Raw genomic sequence first — 21,005 nt, 5'->3', positions numbered from 1 at the left:
TGTACCACCACTAATGTCCTCAGTTAACCAATTGCAAGTGAAGGGCACTGTTACCTTGAACTGGATGTAGGCATTAATAGTTGGGGCTTCGTCTAGCTCACTTACCTGCTTACGGAATGATTTACTTGGACAGAGTTTTGTAGTTTCCCTGCCTACTGCTGCTACTCAGACCCGGCAATACATCTATCCCTTTTCCACTTCCTTGCCTTACTCTGCCTCACTGATGCCTAGCAAACTAGTATTGCTTGCTCTTGAAAGTTTCCTGCTCTTTTAAAATTTTACTTATTTTCTGTATGTACTTTTATACTGAGTTTGACCTCCAAATAAAGCTGATTTTTATTGTTTTCTGAGTGAATGTCTGCTATAAAGGGAGTAATCCACAAAATGGGGAAGGATAAAAGGGACCAATAACCCTAGATTTGAGCATTCTCTATCCCCCTCCCATAAGGAGAGATTTAGGATTAGAGAGAACTTAATTTCCATCAATTCCTGATCAACTTACATCCCCTCAAAAGCATTGTTAGTGACTACCTTTTAAAATTTCTTAAAAGATTGTCTTAGGCCTCTCAGTTTTTCTTCTCTCCCTACTTCCCCCCCAAAAAACAACCAACAAACAACTTTGGGTTATATGTACAATTAAAAGGAAAAGGGAAAGGAAAGAATTTAAAAGGCCCAAGTCAATCCGAGGCAAAATGTCATATTCTATCTCAATTATTTGTTCTACATTCTAACCTTAATTATATACATACATGTGTGTAAATAGACATACACATATATGTAAATGTACATATGTGGTCTATACACATATGTCCCTAGCAACAAGTCTTCTTACAATTTAATTTCTACATGTGCCTTATGTCCCCAAGATGAACTGTAGGATCTTTAAGGGAAAGGATCAGATTTTATTTATCCTTATATCTTCCTCAAAAGCAAACACAGAGCTTCACATACATATTTATTCAATGCATATTTATTGAATTGAATTAAAGAATAATTTTTCTGTAAGGCTTTTCAATATATTATCATGATTTGGGAATCTTAATTAATGACATCTGAGTCCATATAGCAGAATTATACATGTGAATCACGTGCATGGCCATCTTCCTTTCAAGAGAAATTCCACCAGGTCTTGTGGTCACTTTAAAACATGTTTTCTCTGTCATCCCATTCCCATTCCTCTCATTTTCTTGGCCTCCAAAATCATGTTACAGTTCATTTCTAGGAGCAGTTGGAACTCAGTAAGAAGACAATAATTAATATGGAGAAGTGCTAAAAAGAGTAAGAAACCAGAAAAGTCAGGACCAATATATTTCTTTCTTTTTTAAAAATAAATAAATTAATTGATTTTTAATTTTCAACATTCACTTCCATAAGTTTTAATTTTTCTCCATCTCCCTCCCCTCTCCCTTCCCCAAGATGGTGTACAATACCAATACAGGCTCCATGTATACATTCTGATTAAACATATTTTCACATTAGTCATGTTGTATTAAAGAACTGGAATGAATACCAGGAACTATGAAAAAGAAAAGCAAAACAAAACAAAAAAGAGAGCAAATAGTATGCTTCAATCTACATTCAGACTCCATGTTTCTTTCTCTGGATGTGGATGGCATTTTCCATCATGAGTCTTTTCGAGTTGTTTAAGAGGACCAATATATTTCTCAAATCCATGATCGTTCTCTTCTTTCTCTTAGTATCAACTGTTCCACGTTCTATATTCAAAATCTATGCTTCTATGAGAATTATTTAGATGCTTCTTTATCCCTCTTACTCCACCATAAACTCAATGATGGGTCAAAGACTGTCATTTTTAGTCTTTGTAGCCCTAGAGCTTCTGACATAATAGAGTTTAATAAATATTTGCTGAGTTGACTTGAATGTTCACTTGTTATTCTGCTTTGTTTTACTTTATTTTCAGTCTGGGCCAGGTTCTTCAATAGGGCAATGTTGTGTAGTCCAAAAAGTGATGGTCTGGGAGCCTGGAATCCAGGGTCCTAGTTTTGACACTGCTACTTAAACTAGATCTATGACATCGAGGAAGTATTTTTTATCTTACCAGTCCTCAGTTTCTTCATCTGTAATAGATATTCAATAAGGTTCCTTTCACCTCTAGAGTTCTCTCTCTCTATAACTCTATGACTAGAAGTGCCTCAGGGACACCTAAGCTATGTGTTCCCTGGTACCACACATTTCAGAACCTCTGAATCTCTGTGCTACCATTATCCTGAGAAGGATGGGAGTGATTTCTTTATTCAAGGTTCAGCTCAGGTGCCACCTTTCCCAGGAAACCCCACTTGATCCTCCAGTTGTTAGTGTTATCTCAAATTACCTTGTATTGTTCACATCTGATAGACGCATCCTGACTTCATTCCCAGGAAATAGAAGCTCCTCAAGGCAGAATCCATTTTGTTTTGTTTTGTTTTTCATTCTTTCATATCATCAGTGTCTAGCATAAGACTTAGTAGGGAGTAGGTAGTTAGCAAATGCTTGGTGAATGGAATTGAAATGAGTCAGTTTAGGCTCAGATGTAAGGAAGCCCTTTCTCATAACAAGAACTATCCAAAAGTGGAGTGAGCCAACTTAGAAGGTCAAGGTTACTTCTCAAAGCAAGGGCTGGAAGATCACATACCAGGTATGGTGAAGAGTAGATTCTTTTTCAGGTATGGGTTAGATTCTAAGGCTTCTGAGGCTCCTTCCAACTCAAAACTTTGTGATTTTGTTAATTTTACCTCACAACAAATCACCTGGGCAACATCACCAAACAAATGCTTTTCTAGTCTCTACTGCAGGTCTGCTCAATCTTTCTTGTTTCACCCTTTGGCAGGCTGGTAAAGCTTGTGGACTCCTCAGAATCACATTTTTAAATACATAAAATAAAATACGTAGTACTGCAAAGAAATTCTATTGAAACAGAGGCATCCAAATTTTAAGCAATTAAATTCATTGACTCCCTGAAATCTACCTATTATGGGTTTATGGGCACCAAGTTAAGATTCGTTCTTCCTCTAAAACTTCTAGTAAGGGCAAATATGCTATCTTCAAAGGCACCCCATTCCACTTTCAGAGTCAAGCCAAGTCAATAAGCATTCATTATACACCTACTATGTGCCAGACTTGATACTAAGTCCTGGGGATAAAAAGGAAGGTAAAAGGCAGTCCTTGCACCAAAGGAACTCACAGTCTAAAGGGAGCAACAACATACAAAGAGCTATGTTCAAACAGGCTATGTGTAGGATAAATTGGGAATAGTCTCAGAGGTAAGGTGCTATGAGAAAGAGTTGGGTCTTGTAGAAGATGGGGCTTTATCTCTGACTTGAGGGAAGCTAGGACAGCTAGGAGGTAGACATAAGAAAGGAAAGAACAGCCAGTGAAAATGCCTGGAGTCAGGTGATGGAGTGCCTTATGTGAGAAACGGTAAGGAAGCCAATGGTATTGCATCAAATAGTCCATGGAAGGGAGCAAGATGAAACAAAATTGGAAAGATGGGAGAGAGAAGGTTATAAAGGCTTTGAATGTCAAATGGAGGATTTTTTTTATTTGATCCTGAAGGTGACAGGAAGGCACTGTCATTTATCAAATAGGAAAATTAGACCTATACTTAAAAAAATCTATTTGACGAGGGGAAAGAGACTTGAAACAAGGAAGACAATCCACAGATTATAGAAACTAATACAGGAGTGAGATGAGGGGGCTTTAAAATTCTATTTTTAATTTATGGATTAAAAAAACATTTCCATAACATAGCAGAATAAAAAGATAATTGCACATTAAACTGCAGATCTACTATGCACAATTTGCTGTTCCTTTTAAATATACAAAATTATCATATGAATTTTTTCTTCCCTTTCCCTCCCTGTCCTAGAGATTGCTACCATTAAACAAAAATAGGTGTGTGTACGTATGTATGTACATATGTGTGTGTATTTTTCTATATGTGAAATTATTCTGTACATTCCTTATTTATCAGTTCTTTCTTGGATACAGATAATGTTTTTTATGTGTCCTTTATAGTTAATTTGGCTATTTATAATAGTCAAAATAACTTATTCATGCAAAGTCATTTTTAAAACGATATTGCTGTTACTGTATACAATGTTCTCTTGGTTTTGCTCATTTTATTCTTCATTATTTCATGCAGATGTTTTCATGTTTTTTCTAAAATCACTGAGCTCATCATTTCTTATAGGACAGTAGTATTCCATCACAACAGTGGGGCTTTTACCAGGGTGGTGGCAGTGTCAGGGGAGACAAGGGGACATATATGAGAGATGTTTCAAAAGTAGAATCAAAGCTTGTCAATAGATTGGACATAGAAAGTAAGAGAATGGGGAGTCAAAGATGACACCTAGCTCATGAGCCTGGATGACTGGGAAATGACAGTACCTTTTCTAATAAAAGAAAAATCAGGAAGAGAGCTACATTTAGCTATAACTGCTAGGAAGCTTTTTTTTGCATTAAGTCTAAATCTGCCTTTCTGAAACTTCCTGCCATTTCTCCCAGTTTTGTCTCCTGGGCTGAGCAAAATGTCTAATCCTTCTCCCACATGAAGAGAAAACAATGTTGGAGAGTGTCTATTTATGTCGACTTTGGACAGATTTGAATGCAAATGCATTCATGGCCCTCCTGATGATTTTCTATATTTAAGCACAGTGCTCAATGAAATCCCAGGGAGGGTCATTGGATTAATTGAAGTGAAGATGAGCTCTTTTTATTTGTGTAATTTGGACATCATTGGCTAAATTTCAAATAAAAAATAGTAGCACTCTTCTTTTTTCAATGTTGAATGCCTCCCATTTCCAGGAACCACTTTGATTGAAGATTTTAGCTTGTGGAGACCATATAATTAGTTGAGGACATATCCTAGGGAAAGATGGAGCTTATTTCCTTCTAAGTTTATTAAGATTTCAAATTGAAACCACCAAGGCCATTTTTCCTTCCCCCCTTTGCTGACAAAAGATACGTTTGTTATAGCTCACAGTTGGTGTCCTTGACTTTCTAATTGGCTTCTTTCTCTATTGGGGCATTCAATTTGCTCTTCCCATGCATGAATTTTGCTGGCATAGCTAGAGATTTTATTAGAAGCTACTTTCAAGAACTCCTCACATAGCTACCCCATTCCTCATCTTCACCATAAGGTAAACAACATCTCCTTAGGGCTATGGCTTATGTCAATAACATTCTTTTTTGAGAATCTGTTGTGAGCAAACCACTGTACTAAGAGTGTTGGGAATATAAAGTCCCTGCTTTCTTCCTTAGGGTGCACAGCCTAGTACTATTTGCCATCAACAAACTGTGTAACCTTGGACAAACCACCTGTCCTCTCTGAGCTTTAGTTCTCTTATCTCTAAAACAAGAGGGCTGGCTTAGATGCACTTTAAAATCTCTTCTAGTTCTCAGGGTCTATGATTTTCTCAAATACACTGCCTGAAACTTTCACATAAGAGAAGGATCTTCCTCCCCCACTTCTCTTCACATTAGGTTGACTAGCACATTTTTCTGCTTTCCAAGCTGTTCCTTGTCCCAGTCTATCACAGATCAGCAGAAGGGAAACTAGAAGAAAACTTAGGGGCCATCTCATTCAAGTCCCTCATTTTACAGATGACAAAACCGAGTCTCAGGAAGTTTAAGTGATTGGTCAAAAGTCACAGATACAGTAATGTTGAGGTTTAACCCCAGGGATACCAAAAACTGTTGAGGTTTCATGATGTGTTGTGGTGGAACCATCTCAAAGAATTCAGAGTCAGATCACCTCTAATCCAAGTACAAGCATTTATTGAGATTGACGCCTCTCATGAAGTCAGCTAACTTCCAAGAGGAACCAGCAACCTCAGAGAGAGCAAGATGGATTTTATAGGGTAAAGTTACAATTATGTATCAGAAATTTACATAGAATGTAGGAATGTGATTAATATTAAAAAGGCAGGAGGAGTTTGTTAAGGGATTAGGTAATGGAGGAGGGGTCCCATGTATGGCTTAGTGGTAAAACATTCTGGTCTTACTGCCCTCCAACTGGCTAGTTATTGTGGGGTCCTGTCTGGTCAACATATATAGTTAAGAACTGTGGTTCTGTCTTGGGCTAGATGAATTATGTTGTTCTAGTGAGCAGTGAGGCCTACATGAAGTTAGGGCATTGCGGGGGAGGATGTAGGTAAGGACAGTGGGCCTGTAATGAAGTTGGCCAATGGGGACCTGGAGGCAACTCTATTAGGACTCTATCAGTAATATTATCTAGGGCTTTAAGGTTTATAAAATGCTTTTCATGTATTATCTCATTTGAGTCTCACACCAGCCCTTTGAGGTAGGAGTTATTATTACCACTATTTTACAAATAAGGAAACCAAGGCTGAAGGAGGTTAAATGACTGCCCAGAGTTATTGTTGTTTGTCCTTCATTCTTGAAGAGGATCATGATATCAGGGAGGTGATGCCTTGATTTGCAAGGGAGTTGGATTTAACTGAGACAGGGCTGTGCAGAGTCACCAACCTCACTTTCTCCTCTGGAGTCATCTGGGTCCAGTGGTCAGATATAGATCAGGATGAATGGAGATGGTCCTGGATGCAAGGGGACCTGCCCAGAGTTACATAGCTAGGAACTATCTGAGATGGGATTTTCACAATAGCAGAAGTATTGAAGAGTAGAAAAAATTTAAACCATTGGGAATGGGTCATTCTTGGGGGAAAGAAATGCTTTTATACAGTTTCCCCCTCTAATCAAATTAAATCAAAGAAACACAATTAAATTGTCTTTTCCCCATCAAATTGGATTTATTCCACCTGTTGTTTTAAGCAACTTCATTCTACCACGTGTTTGGAAAGTACTGACCTTCAAATGGTTTGTTAGTTGCTTAGGAGTTACTAAAACTCCAAACACATTGGCTTCAAACAAATTCCCTCCCCCTCCCCTCAAACAAATTTGTTATTGGTTAAGGGAATATGTTTTGTTTGCTTTCAATCCAACCTAATCATTAGACCTTCTTGAACACCTATTCAACAGAAGATTTCAATTTTAGGAAGAAGAAAAGAGGATTACCAGTCCAGTGACTTGGGCTAGAGATCAAATGTTGGTTAATTTCAAAGCGATCTTGGAGAAAGGACATTACAATGTAGTTTCACTGAAATTGGAAGCCATTGTCAACTGACCTCTGTCCAGCACTTTTCCTATCAGACCTGCTTCCCACTTCAGCAGGAGGGAAAGATATGCCAGAGCCCCCCATTACAGAACTGTCACCCATTCTAGCTTAACAACTGGCAAACGCTCCCAGTTCACTGAGACTGAACTTAAGACAAGAGTTTGGGTTAGTTTTTCTTTTTCTTCTATTTTTTCTGTTTCTTTTGCTTGTTTTGCAGATGCTCAGATCCTTCCTTTGTTACTGGTTTTGCTCATACTTACCTTTGTCCTAGTCTGTTGATTCTGCCTCTGCCCTCATCTCTTTCTATTTATTTATGGCTGACTGCGTCCCTCAGTTACAGGCATGCCCTTTGCTGCTTTTTAGAATCAGTATTGAAAACAGTGTTTGTCTCACCTCTCTTGGCCACTGGCTCATTAGAGATTGAATGTGGCCATTCCTGCTGCCGACCACCTTGGTCAGTCCTGAACCTACAATATGGGGCCCTGAGATACCTCAGCTGGGCTGTTCCATGCCTTACCACCCTCTTCTATTCACCCTCTTTTTACTTATCTCAGATGTTCTTGGTAGCAGAGCCAATGATTTGCAACTCATTCCTCTGTGGAACTAGCAATATTATTAATCAGCCAATAAAAAAAGCACCTATTAATTACTTATTATGTGCCTGACATTGTGCTAAGGGCTGGGGTTACAATGAAAATTAAAAAAAAAACACCAATATGGTCCCTGACTGAAAGGAATTCCCATTCTAATGGAGGGACAATGTGTAAATAACTAATAAAAGATTTATATAGAGTAGACAGGAGGCAATCTACAGCACTGGGGGAGGAGGGGAGGGTGAGAGAAAGTCTAGGAAAGGTTGTCTGCAGAAGGTTTGCTTTGAGTTGAATCTTGAAGAAAGCCAAGGAGACTAAAAGGCAGAGAAGAGAAGAGGTTATTCTGGGCATGGGGTAAACTAGTGCAAAGACAGAGAGGGAGAAGGAATGCTGTGTGAGAAAGAGCAAGAAGGCAGGTCTTGCTGGATCAGAAAGTGTGTAGATGAGGTCAAGAGTATAAAGACCGAACAGGAAAAAATGAGTCAAGTTGTGATTATTTTTCATGGCATGCCAAAAGAGAATTTATAATTGATTCTGGAGGAAATAGGGAGACCTTAGAGTTCCTTGATCAGGGAGTGATGATATAGTCAGACCTGGGCTTTAGAAAAAAAAAAAACATCTTGGGGAATGGATTAGAGTGAGGAGAGACTTGCCCATTTAGAAAGATCATTTAGAAAGCTAATGCAGGAGTCTCTGTGAGAAATGCTACTACTATGTTACCAAAATAGTAGTGGCTAGTCATGGGAGAGAGAAAGAGAAGCTTAAGAGAAAGCTTGTGAAGTTGTGGGCCTGAGTGACTGGGAATTAGGTGGTACAGAGAAGTAGACTTGGAGTCAGGAAGACCTAGGGCTTGAATCTAACCACAGATACTTATGACCTATGTGAACCTGGGCTAGTCATTTAACCTCTGCCTCTGCTTTCTCAACTGTAAAATGGGGATGATATTAATAGCACCTACTTCTCAGGATTGTTGTGAGGATCAAATAAGATGATATTTCTAAAGTTCTTAGAATAGTGCCTTGCACATAGTAGGTGCTAACAAATACTTATTTTCTCTCTCCCTCACTTCCCTGGAAGTAGAGTAGTATCCTTGGCTGTAAGGGGAAGTTTGGAAGAAGAGTGTGGGAAGTAAAGATGGTGAGTTCTCTTTCGGACATGTTTAGATACTTTTACAGCTTAATTTGTACCTAGATTTGAGGGTCCAGGCACATTCCCTCTCCTACTTATGCTCACAATGAATATACTTAGTTTTTGACCTATTCTACTTGAGCTCTTTGCTCTGGGCTCATTTTGAATTCCCATCCCTTTATGGTTTAATGAGTCACTTCATAGTTTATTTAACTTCTTCCCTTTCTTTGAATCTTCCCCTCACTCCTCACCCCAGGAAGATGACTTGCTTGGCTCTTAGAGACTTTGCTTGTCTGCTTTGTTTTTTGGATGTCAATGTGGCAGTTACTTTATACTTTCTTTTAAAATTTAATTTAAATTTAATTTTTATTTTCAGTTCCACATTCTCTCCATTCTTCCGTCTCTCTCCCCCCCATTGAGAAAAGCAAGCAATAGAATACTCAGTATACAAATATAGTCATTTTAAACATATTTCTACATTAGCTATGTCCTGAAAAAAAGGTAAGAAATAAAAAAAGGGAAAAAAATATGCTTCAATCTGCACTCTGCTTCCATCACTTCTCTATCTGGAGGTGGATAGCATTTTATAGCATGAACCCTTTGGAGCTGTGGTGGATTATTGTATTGATCAGAGTTACCAGGTCTTTTGCAGTTGATTTTCCTTACAATTTTGCTGTCACTGTGTAGGTTATTCTCCTGATTCTGCTCATTTCGCTTTGCATCAGTTCATAAAGGTCTTTCTAGGTTTTTCTGAAACCATTCCTTCATTATTTCTTCCTTTCTTCCTGCCTCCCTCCCTCCCTTCCTTCCTCCCTCATTCCTTTCCTTTCCTTCCTTCCTTCCTTCCTTCCTTCCTTCCTTCCTTCCTTCCTTCCTTCCTTCCTTCCTTCCTTCCTTCCTTCCTTCCTTCTTTCCTTCCTTCTGCAATTGGGATGAAGTGACTTACCCAGTATCACACAGCCAGTAAGTGTTAAGTGCCTAAGGTCATATTTGAACTCAGATCCTCCTGATTCCAGGACTGATATTCTATCTACTGTGCCACCTAGCTATCCCAACTTGATCATTTCTTACAGGATAATAGTATTCCATCACATTCATAAACCATAACTTGTTCATCCATTCTCCAATTGATAGGAACATTCTCAGTTTTTAATTCTTCACCACCACAAAAAGAGTTGCTATAAATATTTTTGGACATATGTATCCTATTTCTTTGATCTCCTTGGGATAAATACCTAGTAGCTATATTGTTGGGTCACCCTATACTTCCAGATTTCTGATGGTACCTGCCTGTTCATTGCCCTTTCATCTCTTACACTCCATGGTTTTTCTTTGGTCACTCACAGGCAGAATCATTACACCTATAAACTGCCTCATCAAGTCCAGGGCATCCCATGGACATGGAAGCCCACTCCTTGGACTACTGGCCAGACTCATGGGTGTGTCCAAGAGAGATAGTATAGGGTCATCCATCCATCTACCCATTCATTCCTGCAACACTTACTGTCTTGTATGTATGAGGAATTGGTCTCAAGGACTTTTGAGGTTCCTTCTAGCTCTAAATTTGGGACATTATCCAATTTTAAAAATGTATGTTAAAAAACACTTTAAAAATTATCACAAGTGCTACACAAGTTTAGGGCACTATTATCATTATCATTTAACTATTTAATTTCCCTGAGGTCAGAGGGTTTAGAAAAGAATGAGAAAAGAGGAAATAGAGGTGCCCAACTTAGACAGCTTTTTCAAGGAGTTTAGCTGATAAGGAAAAGAGAGATATAAGAGGTTAGTATCATACTGTTTTGTCTTCTTAGGACAAAGCACAGTGCCTTGCATATAGCGAGTGCTTGATAAATGTGTGTTGATTGATTTGCATTATGCTTTTAGTCTGATAAAAAGCAAGCAGGTCATACTTGCTGCTGAATACAGGATGGGCACATGTTTATTCCACAAGGGTAATGTATCTCTTTTTTATTGACTATAGAAAAGTAGATCTTGAATGCCACTGGACTCTCTATGCAATATTTATTATTATAAAATGGACTGGTTGAAAGAGTGACCTGATGGATGAAATGGTTTTTCTCTTCTGTAATTATCCCCAGAACAAATGCTTACTTATTCTCTCAGGGGCCTCTTTAGCAACCGGATCCTGATACCACTTTGCATTATTCAAAATTCAAAAATATTAATAAGTCATTTGTATTTATTGCTAGGTAGGCTCCATTACATTAAAATAGAGTGACTTCTAATAAAAAAAAAATGTTGTAAATCCTGGGACTAGATACAGAATTCCAATCATCCCAAAGTTTACTCCAGTAGCTTTCTTTTTCAGGTTTCCTGAACCTTGTGAAACTGAACCTCAAGCTGAAGGAAATTTTAAATGTTAATAAGTAGAGTTTCAATTTCTATAGGACTTTGCTGCTTCAAAAGCCTTTTTGCATGTAGCAACTCTCTTGACTGTTGTAATCACAACAGTTCTATGGAGGCAAGTACTAGATTGCATAATCTTGCAAGCTCCTTGCTAGTAGAGGTTGCTTGAGCACAGGGGAGCACAGCCTTTTTTATCTTTGTATTTTTTCCATCGTCAATCACAATGTTCTTACATTGAACAAGTATTTAAAAAGAGGTATAGTTGAACTGAATGACAACAATAATAATAACTATCTTAAATGTTTGCAAAATGATTTCCTATATTGTCACATTTTATCCTCACAACAACTCTAGAAGGTGGTTGCTAGTATCATCTCATTTTACAGGTGAAAATCTGAAACTGAGAGAGGTTAGATTACTTATGCTGTAAACATCTGGGGTGGGCTTCAAACTTGGGTTTTTGTGACTCCAAGTCTGATGATCTTACGCATTATCTCCTGGCAATGACAATGAATTTGATCTTAGAATTATTGAATATGAGGCAATTGTAAAATGGCCTAGAAGAAATATCCAGTAAACAGATGCAAGATGGGAAGTGTAGATTTGGAATTTTTACTCTACTGTTGTGTTCCTCCCTGCAGAAATCAGCCCAAATAGAGTCCTGGTAGAGGCAGAGCTGTGTCCCCTCTTCATCATGAACAGAGGTTTCTCTTGAAAAAGTAACACATTCTTGCCTGGGATTTTCTTCTTTAAGATATTGTCCTTAGCCTCCAAGACAAGCCTCCTATTCTTGATGGGTAAGAAAACTTGAGACACACTTCATGAGTGCAAACCTTTATTCATCCTATGGGGATTTGGAAAGTCTACAGTGGGAAAGAATGAAGTAAGAGATGAACAATTAAGCATTTAACATGGGCCAAACACTGTACTAGGTACTGTGGGTAGAAGTAAATGTGGAAAAATAGTCCTTATCCTCTAATTCTGGAGACTACATATAAATAAATAGGTAACTGCAAGATATGTAAATGGTGGATAGAAGGTTACCCTAGAATAGAAGTCTGGGGAAGGGGCAGAGAACGGAGACCAGGAATGGTCTCATTTAAAAGATGTCATTTAGGTTGAATGTTGAAAGAAGCCAGACATTCTAAGGGGTAGATATGAGGAGGGAGAACTTTCTAGGCATGGAAGACAGCTATGGAGATGAAAATAGCAAGTTGTCTAGTATGTCTGGATTGTGGAATATGTGGAAGGGCATAAAGTATAAAAACACTGAAAAGGTAGAAAGAGACTAGGTCATAAGGGATTTAAATGTCAATTGAATGACTGTATTTTATACTGGGAGTAAGAGGGAGCATTGGTGTGTGACTAAAGGTTATATGGTTAAAACTATGTTTTAAGAAAATCATTTTGGCAGCTGTATGGAGGATGGATTAGTGTGGGGAGAGATTTGAGGTAGGAACAACAATTTGAAGATTATTGCAAGAGTCCAGGTGAGTGGTGATGAGGACCTGAACTAGAGAAGTGGCTGTGTGAGTGAATAGAAGGGAATATATTTGAAAGATGTAGTGAAGGCAGAAATGGCAAAAAGAAGCAAATGACTGGATATGTGGGGGAAAAGCAAGTAGTTGAAACTAAAACTGTGGGTGCAAACCTGGGTAACTAGATGATGGTGTCCTTCACAGTAATAGGGAAGTTTGAAAGAGTAGAGGGTTTGAGGGAGAAATAGTAGGTTCTGTTTTGGACATGTTGAGTTTGGGAAATCCAGATCCCAATATCCAATAGTCAGTCAGTGGTTCAGAATTAGGACTCAAGAGAAAGACCAGAGCTGGATATATAGATATGGGAATTGTCAGCATAGAGATGAGAACTGAACTCATGGAAGCTAATGAGATAAGCAAGTGAGGTAGTATAGAGGGAGAAGAGAAGAGGACCCAGGATAGACCCATTGGGAGATACTCACATTTATGAGGTGTGAGCTAGATGGACAATCAGTGAAGAATAACAAGCAATCAAAACTGGTAGAAGAACCAGGAGAAGCAGTGTCATGTAAACCTAGAGAAGAAGGTCTATTCAGGAAAGATAATGATTGACAACACCAAAGGCTACAAAAAGATCAAGAAGGATGAGAGTTGAGAAGAGACCATTATATTTGCCGATTAAGAGATCATTGGTATCTTTAGAGAAAGCAGTTTCATTTAAATTCAGTTGAATCAGAAGCCAGATTATAGAAAGTTAAGAAGAAAGTGAGAAAAGCGTATATGTAGTATACATGGCTTTTTAGAGTAGTCATTAAATTGAGGTCAGGAGAATTGTAGCACAATAGCTACTGGGGATAGTTGTCTTAAGGGAGAGGTTTTTTAAGGATGGGAAGACACGGGAGTGTATGTAGGCATTAGGAAAGGGGTAAACAGATAGGGAGAGACTGAAGATTAAAGAGAAATTAGAGATAACATGGACAATGCTAGAGAAGATAGGAGGGGTTAAGATAAGGTTACAGGTAGAGAGATTGGTCTTGGCAAAGAGAAGGGCCACTTCTTTATGAGAGACTAGAATTATGGGTTTCAGTATATCAAATATTTCAATGACAAGACAATTGACTAGATACTAATAAGTATCTGTGATCAGATTTAAACCTAGGTCTTCCTAACTCTAGGTCAAATACTCCTGTATCACTTAATTGGAATAGTTGTTTGTTCTTTTTTCTCAAAGAGGACCGATGACATCAGGAGGGTGATGCCATGACTTGCAAGTGAATTGGATTTAAATGAGGCAGGGCTATGCAAAGTCACCAGCCTCACTTTCTCCTTCAGAGCTATCTGGGTCTAGTGGCAAGACAGATCAGGATATCTGAAGATGATCCCAGATACAATGGGAGACCTAGGCTTTTTTTAGCTAAGGTCTTTCCCGGGTCTCAGTTTGTCTGAGTCAAAAGCCATTCAGTGATTAAAGTTAGGTAAGAAATGAGGCAAAAAACGTCCTTTTTTACCTACTCATCCATGAGATGATTTACTCTTGAAGTGTGCATTAACTGATAGGGATATTAAGGTCATTCACCAAAAGCATTCACCAAAAACAAAGAAGCTTGGTTTGAGATAGTGAGTTTGTTCATAGGTAGCCAGAGGTTCAGCATACCTAGGTTGGGTACAGTATTAGGAAGTGGGAATATGCTTACCATTGAGGAAAGAATCTAAGTAGAGTATTGATGAATGGGTAGAGGTTGGTCAAGAGAAACATATGATCACGTAGTTCAAGGTCATTCCCTAAGGCCCAACCTCATGGGAGGTGGTGGTATTGTATCCTGTGAGGTCTCTAGACATCAAACGCATAGCAGAGAGGACATGGAGCAGGTATGGTTTGGGGAGTCTGGGAGCGGAGGCAGGAGGCAAGAAGTGACAATGTAAGGAGCTCTTGGCACTGCTGAAGTGTACTAGGTAAGTTTTAGATTTTTAAAAGGTAAATATGAAGAAAGAAGGCTTTATCTCTGTCTTCTACTTTCCTTCCAGTTTTCTTATTATTCTATTCCTATAAAACTATTCCATATTGCATTTTAAAATTACATAATCATATTTTCTTTGTTTCTTCATTAGATACAAGTTGCTGCCTAACGATGAGGCTCCAAGAAAATGAGAGGAATAATTTAGTGACTCAAAAATGTCCCAGACAATTCTCTGGGTTTTTCCTTGCCATCTATCCTTTTTACTTAATCAGATCGTTTCCTAAAAAGTTGCTCGAAATTTCATGATTCACCTTTCTCCTCTGCTGTTCCTAGTTCAGCTGACACTGATGGAATTCTGCAAGTATCAGCACTGAAAAAGCCCGTCGTTTCATTTTTAGCCCCTTCACATTCCTTTTAATTATTTAGAATGGTGCTCGTCCAAAGCGCTAAAGACTAATGAAAAGAGAGCCCTATGATGATTCATTGACTTTCTCTGCCAGGGTCACGTCATAGTCATAGGAAGAGCAAGGTGGAAGCTGAAATCACAGACCACTCCATTGTTCATCTTGAGGGTACGGATGGACACGTGCACACCGATCCATGAGACTAAAATGGCATTTATCAGTTAAGTATGTCTTTTGATAGGAGGGTAAAGGATTGTCTAGGTGGGATGGTTTGTGTTACAAGAGATGCCCATGATGAACTGACAGATGGGCTTTAAAAAAAATTATAGACAACAGGTAACTGTGACAGCTGAGGTTTAAACTGACCTATGATGTCAAAAGAGAGAGCTCTTGATTTGACACACAAGGGAGAATTTGAGGCTTTGGGGGACAACAAGCTATGTGAGCACACACAACTAGGGAAGGATAAAAAGAATGTTCACCGGACTTCAGGCACAATGGTCTCCAGATCAGACAGGAAGAGGAAGAGGATTCATTGAAGAACTCATGAGAAAGCTACTTTTCAGCCTTGGTCTTCTCAATTTCATCTATTCAGTTCCTTTGCCTAATCAGTGTGAGAGACAGGTGAGGTCTCATCTCCTTCAATAGGGGGAATATTCTGCCCCAGATGAGGTTAGGAATGACATCAAATTGAATTAAATTTGATGTAATAGACTTATATCTGGATAACTTGTGTAGTTCCTCCTGTCTTCACCAATCACATTTCCCAGAAAGCTTTGGAAGTGGGACGTATTTAGTCTCTTGAATTCCTTCAAGTCAGCTCAAATCCTACCTACTGCAGGAGAGTTTTCCTGATTTCTCCAGCTGCTACTGTTTCCCCCGCTCTCAGATCATCTTAACTTCTGTTCTGCATCTATGCTGGTTGTACTTAGCTATTTATGTGTTGTCTTCTCTATTAGAATGTAAACTTCTTTAGGGCACACACTGTTTTTGTATTCCCAGTTCTTAATACATAGTAAGCCTTAATGAATGTTTATTAAAGTATATTTTTTACAGTGCGCTATGTTTTAAGATTCATATATTCTGTAAAAGTCAAGTTCTGTTTATTTTGTAAATACCATTCTTGACATACCCCGACCTCTTTGGGCCCAGCAACTCTACCTTGAAGTTAGACCACCATTACCAAGACCTTTTCTCAGAGCACTGGAAAGGCCAGGAATGGCCCCTCTTGCATTGGAATGAGCAGGACTGAGTTGCATTTTCATTGGCTGAGAAGCCGGTGAGAATGAGCACAAGAAGTGATGTTCTATCCAGTCCTGTAGCTGTTGGAATGAACAAGAATTTCAGTGATGAGTACGGACTCTGTGACTGAATGGTACCTCCATATGCCTCCTGTACCAGTGGGATTTGTGAGATTTCTATTAAGTGCCTAAATCATAATTTCTTTTGCACTGAAATTAGGAGCTGGCACAAGTGAGGTCCCAAGCTGAGGGGTGGTGGCCTGAAATCTTTGCTATTTCTGAGGTACTTTTTCTATCACTTATATTTTATTACCCCTTTGCCTAATCCAGTTTCACTTTTTAAATAAGATAATGACCCAGGTATAAGGATATTCACTGACAACTGTGAAGGGGTGTGGGAAATAGCAAGAAGGTGAGAGATAAGATTTGATTAGTAGATGTTGTATCAAGTAACCATATCAAGGATTATTATTTTTTTAAAATAACTATTTCATTGCAATTAGTTACCTTTGTAATCCTATGTATTTTGTTGTTATAGTTGTTTGTGAGGATTGGAAGCTCAATTCCGTGTGGACGGTCTCGGGCGGGTAAAAGTGGGACTTCTAAATCTTAGAGTCTTACGAGGCCCTCCATGAACAGCGGGGATTCAAGAAGGTCAGACTGAGCTAGCTCGGCTAGCTCGGGTATTTCCGCCTCTCCCCGGGAGATACGTGATGGGTGGAGTCTCCCTGCCCTCGAGATTGTCCCGGATTGGAGCACACCTAGTTACCTAACAGCACGGTATTGAGATGCAAACTGTGTGGCTGAAGGTTAAGTAGGATTGAGGAAGCCTGAAAGCTCTCTTAGCACGTGAGGAGCCAAGAGGACAGTAGGCTCTGCTTCTTCTCTTTCCTCTCTCCCCTCCCCCTCTCTCCCCGCTTGTACTTCTACTTCCAATCCCTTAAGCTTAGCCTCCTTAGGAAATCTCCCCCTCTTCCTCCTAAGGAAGATCCTCCCTGCACTTGTAACTAGACCCTGAAATAAAGCTCAACCCTTGTTCGACTCTGGAACGTCCTTTCTCTCATATGAGCATCCGGTTTTGGCCAACCGAAGACCTTGGAGGTGAGGTAAGAAAGACTCGGGTAGCCCAATACAGGCCTCTAGGCTTGGCAGTTGTTCAGTTGTTTCAGACTCTTCATAACCTTATTTGAGGTTCACTTGGCAAAGATCCTGGAGTGGTTTGCCATTTCCTTTTTCAGTTCATTTTACAGATGAGGAAACTGAGGCAAACAGAGCTAAATGATTTGCCTAAGGTCACACAGCTAGTAAGTGTCTGAGGCTGGATTTGAACTCAGATCTTCCTGATTCCAAACCTAATGCTCTATACACTGCCCCACCTAGTTGCTCTATTTTATTTAAAAACACTTTTTATTTTATTTTGTATATTTAAAGACATTTTTCTGAGAAAGGGTTCTTTGATTGCTTGTCCTTCATTCTTGAAGAGGGCTAAAATGACATTAGAGTCAAGTCACAGTGTATCTGACTGTGGCTGTTTAGACCAATTGAGCTAGGAATGCTCTATGCCAGGTCAGACACAACTAGTCCATGTGAACATTGAGGGTGGATTCTCTAAATCTGTGCATTTTGTATTTTTTTAGCTACTTCAATTCTGCGTTACTCATAGAGCATATCATCTTCGCTGATGATGAGATGCCATGCTGGACAGTCCTGTGCCAGTGTCTCTGATGTCATGTAATCAATTTCAAAGTTCTTAAGAGAGACTTTGAGGGTGTCCTTGTAGAGCTTTTTCTGATCACAATGTGAATGCTTGCCCTGTGTGAGTTTGCCATAAAATAATATTTTAGGCAAGTGTATATTTGACATTTGAACGATATGGCTAGTCTGTCAGAGTTGCTCTATCCCCTAGAGTTTGAATACTTGGCAGTTTAGCTCAACAAAGGACCTCAGTGTCTGGTACCTTATCCTGCCAGGTGAGCTTCAGAATCTTCCTTAGACAATTCGAATGGAAGTACTTTAGTTTCCTGGAATGGTAGACTGTCTAGGTTTCACAGGCATACAACAACTAGATCAGCACAACAGCTCTGCAGACCTTGGTAGTCAGTCTAATACCTCTTCTCTTCCATGTTTTCCTTCAGAGCCTCACAAACATGGAGCTAGCTCTGGCAATGCATGTGTCAACCTCATTATCAATGTCTACATCCCCGGAAAGTATATTGCCAAGGTAAGTGAACTTCTTCACAGTGTTCAAAACTTGTCCATTTACTGTAACTGATGCTTCCACATATGGATGGTGTGGTGGTGACTGATGGAGCACCTGTGTTTTCTTGTCAATTGTTAGGCCAAAATTAGCACAAGCAACAGAGAATAAATCCATACTTTCTTGTAACTCAGCTTCAGAGGCTGCATTGACTACACAATCATCTACAAACAAAAAAAATTATGCACCAGCACTCCCTACCCTTTGATCTTGGCTTGTAGCCTTTTCAAATTGAAGAATTTACCTACCATCAGGGCAGTAGCTGACCTTGATGCTGTGTTCATCCTCATTGAAGGCATTTGACAACATCACTAAAAACATCACGCTAAAAAGCATGGGAGCAAGCCCAGAGTCTTATTTTACTTCATTGGTGACTGGGAAAGCACAAGAGCATTGTCCGTTATCTAGAACCAGGGTGAATGTGGTATCATAAAATTAACTTACAATACTGATGAACTTCTCTGGGCAAACAAATTTTGATATAACTTTCCATAAGCCCTCACAACTGACAGTATCAAAGGCCTTGGTCTCATCTACAAATGTATAGACCTCTGTTATGCTCTTGGCAGTTCTCCTGGAATTGTCAGGCAACAAACACCATACTGACCATCCCTCAGCCCTTTCTGAAGCCACAGTGGCTCTCAGGTAGATGATCATCTTCCAGGTGAAGAATCAGCCTATTAAGGAGGGTTCTGGCTTTACTAGATTACCAGAGGGGTCCATCACACACACATACACACACACACACACACACACACACACAGAGTTTAAGAACTCTTACCATAGACTGACTTAAGAACCCAGCTAAACCTTATAGCAGGTAGCAAAGGCAGTGGTCAAGGGACATCTAGTTGCTCTCAGGGTCTTGACTGAGAGGAATAGACAACTTGCCTAAAATCCATTGTGCTCCAGTGACCATAAAAACAAATATTTATTAAGTTCCTACCTAGTGTACTACAAAGGGAAGAACAGTGCCAACCCTCAAGAAACTTACATTTTGCAGTAATAGGGTTTATAACATTTAATCAGGTAAATACATTCAATACCATCTGAGGAGAGAGTACCATTAACAACCAAGGGGAAGGAAAGACTGTCCCTAAGTCATTTGAGTTTAGCTTTGAAAGAAGGTAAACATTCTAAAAGTAAGGGTAACAAACCAACCATCCTTCCATCCCCCTCCTCATCACACTCTTGAACACACAGACACACACACACACACACACACACAGACACAGACACAGACACAGACACAGACACAGACACACACACACGGACCAGGAGGCAAGACTTCCATCATTAGGCAGACACAACATTCATATAAAGACAGTCCTTACCCTAGGTAAGAGAATAATCATTTGCATAGTAACTACTACATGCCAGGATATATATACATATATATTTACAAATATTCTTTCATTTTATCCTCATAACAACCTGGGAGGCAGGTGCTATTATTATCTCCATTTTGTAGGTGAGGAAATTGAAGAAAATCTTAAATAACAATTTTACGAAATAACATATATACTTAAGAAAGTTGGGGGTAGAGAAGACAAGACTTCCTATAGGAGGGATCCTTTGCATTGGAATTTAAAGAATAAGCCATGAATTCAAAAGGTAGGGGGACAGTGCATTCATAGAATAGAAAACAACTTGAGCAAAGGTGTGAAGATGGGAAATCTGGAGTATCTAATGTGGGCAGTGAGTACTTCAATTTGACTGAATCCTAGTATAGAGAAGAAGCTACGGAAAGAAGGAGGGGAAAGTAGGGAAATGTTAGATTATAGAAGGCACTGAATGCCAGCAAAAGAATTTGAACTTTGGTCTTAGGTAAAAGAGAGTGATGGTAGATAAAAATCTTCTAATTCTTACATAAAAAAAAGTTCAAAGCCTCACATTTCTTTTCTTTCAAGCTGATTAGCATACTACATTTCCCTTATTGACTATTAAGACATTCTAGAGCACAAAATATACAATCAAATCTTTTTCTGTTAGCTATCTGGATTTGTTATCAGAAGCAATTATTGGGAACTCTACTTTAAAAAGTCATCAACCCACATAGGTTTCTGAGTAAGGATGCCCCTGAGCCTTACCTATTCAGAAGAAAGGAGCTGCACCATTTATTTGCACAAAATTCTAGAATTTATTGTCAGTTTTCACCAAATGTGTTTATTTTTCTGAACTTTCATTAATATTCATCTTTATAAGTTTCCATGTTACATTTATGTATCTGACTTTTATAAAAGAAGGCTACCTTTCATTTATCAAAACCTGCTGTATTTTTAGTGTAAACTTGAAGAAAACACTGGTTGGGGACTAATGATCTCAATCTGTAAATGAAAGATTGTAGTACAATTAGGCAGCTGTTTTTACTCCAAAGTTTTCATTTGAAGTGTAATAACTCAAAGATTTTTTCTTTGATTTTAGATCAGTCATATTAGAAGCAA

At 38.9% G+C, this 21,005-nt stretch overlaps 1 long non-coding RNA gene across 1 annotated transcript in view; it reads right to left on the bottom strand.

Moving 5' to 3' along the window:
- Window positions 1–952: 952 nt before the first annotated feature.
- LOC140498269 (uncharacterized) overlaps window positions 953–21,005 on the bottom strand; it is a 36,128-nt gene continuing 16,075 nt past the window's right edge. Inside the window, exons 2-3 of the long non-coding RNA XR_011965045.1 lie at window positions 16,225–16,385; window positions 953–1,269 (exon numbers count right to left, since the gene is read on the bottom strand). This is a non-coding gene — a long non-coding RNA (uncharacterized lncRNA). The remainder of the gene's footprint in view (window positions 1,270–16,224; window positions 16,386–21,005) is intronic.

Source organism: Notamacropus eugenii, chromosome 4, assembly GCF_028372415.1.
Source record: "Notamacropus eugenii isolate mMacEug1 chromosome 4, mMacEug1.pri_v2, whole genome shotgun sequence".
In the NCBI taxonomy this organism is placed as follows: Eukaryota; Metazoa; Chordata; class Mammalia; order Diprotodontia; family Macropodidae; genus Notamacropus; species Notamacropus eugenii.
The sequence above is the reverse complement of the archived record's forward strand: the minus strand, read 5'-3'. Positions and strand labels throughout refer to the sequence as shown.